Source organism: Mastomys coucha, unplaced genomic scaffold (assembly GCF_008632895.1).
Source record: "Mastomys coucha isolate ucsf_1 unplaced genomic scaffold, UCSF_Mcou_1 pScaffold13, whole genome shotgun sequence".
NCBI classification, from domain to species: domain Eukaryota; kingdom Metazoa; phylum Chordata; class Mammalia; order Rodentia; family Muridae; genus Mastomys; species Mastomys coucha.
In genome coordinates this window covers 71,710,044-71,713,277 of record NW_022196895.1, presented here as the reverse complement: position 1 = coordinate 71,713,277, position 3,234 = coordinate 71,710,044, and the positions used below count along the sequence as shown (strand labels likewise).

General features: G+C 48.3%; 1 protein-coding gene across 2 annotated transcripts in view; it reads right to left on the bottom strand.

Moving 5' to 3' along the window:
• Positions 1-3,234, bottom strand: part of Zbtb7c (zinc finger and BTB domain containing 7C) — a 324,679-nt gene that overhangs the window by 303,130 nt on the left and 18,315 nt on the right. The window lies entirely within an intron of this gene.

Sequence of the window (3,234 nt, the reverse complement as noted above, 5' to 3'; positions counted from 1 at the left end):
TCTCTCTCTCTCTCTCTCTCCCTCCCTCCCTCCCTTTCCCTCTCCCTCTCTCTCCCTCTCTCTTTCTCCCCTCCCTCTCTCTCTTTCTCTCTCTCCCTCCCTCCCTCCCTTTCCCTCTCCCTCTCTCTCTTTCTCTCTCTCTTTCTCCCCTCCCTCTCTCTCTTTCTCTCTCTCTTTCCCTATCTATCTATCTATCTATCTATCTATCTATCTATCTATCTATCTATCTATCTATCTATCTGTCTGTCTGTCTTCAGGATCTCCCTATGAAGACCAGGGTTGCATCAAACTCACAGAGATGTCCTGCCTCTGTCATCCAAGGGCTGAGACTAAAGGTGTGTGCCACCAAGCCTGGCCCCTAAATCAACCTTTTAACATACATAACAAAGACAAGACAATGATTCAACATGGTCAGAGTGTAAATGAGGTTGAAGGAGAATCTACTGTTCTTGTGGCCCGGCTGCTTCTAAGCCTGTTCTTTGCAGGCAATCTCAACAACGGCTGAGGCTGTGGAAGGACAGACCTTCATCACCGCCTTACCCTTCCAATATCTTCAGGTCACAGCAAACCAACTCCACCCAGGGTCAGCTTCCCTGGGCCCCCTTGCTCTGTAGAATAAGGTGCTGCCTTCCACCACTGGTTCCAGCCCCAGCTAGCCCTGTCTGCCCTGTTGTCCAAATGTCTCTGTCTACTCACTGGGGGAAACTTAGGCACCAAGAGGCAAACGAGAGAGGCATCCCAGTGACACTTGACAAAGAACTTTCCTCTGGCTCTTACTATTGCTAAGAGCTCTCGTATTCTCCTTCCCATGCTGTGGGGCCAGCACAAGTGAGGAAGAACAAATGCCCCCCTGCGGAAGCAAGCTATGGGGCCCCTCAGACCCCACCACTACCCTGCTTCTGCTAATAAGCAGTTGTACGGCTCAAACCTCCAAGTTTTCCATTTCCTCATCTTAAAATATTGGTGAGAACACTGGAACCTCAACCCTTCCCTCTAGGGGTGGTTAATCCCAGAGAAGCAAAAAAAAAAAAAAAAAAAAAAAAAAAAAAAAGACTCAGCCAACAGTTGGGCCAGGGCTCTGGGTGACTGTGATGCCTCTGCACTGTTAACTCAGTGCTAACTGCCACCCCGTTCTTCACAGCAAAAGAAACCAGGACCAGGCATCTCACAGCTCTGCTTCCCACGCTGGACAGGACCAGGCCAGGCTGCAAAGCCTGCTCACTTCTCTCTCAGAAACTCTTCTCTGCTTTCTTCTGACCATGATCCCTTGCATATTTGAAAAACAAATCAGTCAACTAGATTGTCTATGGAATAATGAAACTCTATTAATTAACCAGATATGGCTTAACCAATTCCCTTGTTCACAAAACCAACCCAGAAGCAATGCTCCTCAGTTGCTACTTTAAGCACCTTTCTTCTTTCCACAGTTATTCATCGGAACACTACCCGCCTCCCTGGGGGCTTGCTCGGCAACAGTTCTGAGCCTGCACCCAGGGGTTCCAAGTCAGTTGATCTGAATGCTCTGGGGCCATTACACCGATCTCTCACAAGTTCTCAGAGGCCCCTGACCCCACAGATCTAGGGTGTTCCCTGCTTAGAAACCGTTCCTGTAGAAGCCATATCTGCATCGCTCCCCTGCCTGCAGAGGATCAATAAGACTCCAGGATTGACAGCCGTCTCCTTCCGGAGCTGAGCCCTCACATCTGGTCAGTGGCATGGCTCTAACTGCCCAGATGCCATCACTCGCCATTCTCCCTGGGCAGCTCTCAGCTTCAGGGATGAGCTGGCTTTCTGCTCCACACCAGCTGGCACAGGCTGAAAGGAACACCCTTGTAAACAAGCACTCTGGCGGGGTGAACTCTCCACAGCAGTCCCTGGAATCAGAGGGATGACTGTCCCCCTCTCAAAGCAAGAGAGCTTCCCTTCCCACAACACATGGTTTGTATGATAAGTACTTGTAGCTACAGACAATCTGGGTCTTTTTTTTTTTTTTTCAGTTTTGAATGCTGAATTGCCCCTTTTAAAAAAAATCAATCTCCAAATATACTTGTCTTATTGTTTGTTATTTTCAGAACTTTCAAACCAACACATATGCACACCCCAACAGAATACAAGCAGGATCTTAAATAGTGGTTTCTAAACAGAAAATGTTTTTTTCCTCTAGTGGCTTGATTCCTTACTGGGAGTTATCAGGTGTAACTGATGGCTTACTTTGGAACAAAGGCTTATGCTCGGGTGTCTCTCCTGGAGCTCCACTCCTCTCTAGCACTAAGTTTTCACCAAGAATACTTGCAGCGTAGAAAAGAAACATGGCTCTGGAGCTAGGCCAGGCAACTGGTCTACCATCCACCTAGAAAGGGGACAAGGGGGACTTTAACAACCATGACTCCATCTTCTGTGCTTCTTCTGTGGTCCCATCAAGTCATTCCAGAAAAGCATAGTCATGAGACCCAGGTCTAAGGTCCCTTTCTGGTGCGAGGGTTCCTGGTCTGCTCCCATCAGCCCTAGGACAAGAGCTGCTTACAGATAATGGGAAATTGGCTGAGATGAGCCCAGCGACGACTTAGGCTGATAGAGCAGAAGACGGTTTGGGCCAATTGTACTGATAAATATGCTTTGGATGGGATGATATCTTGACATCTTTGAACTGATGATGACCCAAGGAAGAACTATTGCTGTCCCAGCACAGAAGAGCTCCACCTGTCAGGTGGAGCCCAAAGGGCACAATCTGAACGTCCCCTGACATACATCCTGATGGTGTGGCTCCCCCTGCAGGCAAGAGAAAGAGGAAACACACGTCCAAGAGCTGCAAACAAAGGTTTCCCTTTCAGCAGCCTTAGGTCTACACCCTGTGCTATTCACTAGTCAAGGATTCAATTCTCATTCATGCAAACTTAGTCCGGGAATTGTATACCTGAAACACAACGAATCCTATCACATGAGAATTTTACATAAGTAAAGCTTCTAAAACTGTTCCAAGTTTGCTAGGTGTGGATATACGTGCCTAAAACCCCAGCTCTCAGGTGTCTGAGGCAGGATGACTGTAAGTTCAAGACAGACTAAGCTACGTAGTAAAACCCTGTCTCAAGAAACATGAAGGGACAGCCCGGGAGTGGTGGCGCACACCTTTAGTCCCAGCACTTGGGAGGCAGAGGCAGGAGAATTCCTGTGTTCAAGGCCAGCCTGGTCTACAGAGTGAGTTCCAGGACAGCCAGGGCTATACAGAGAAACCCT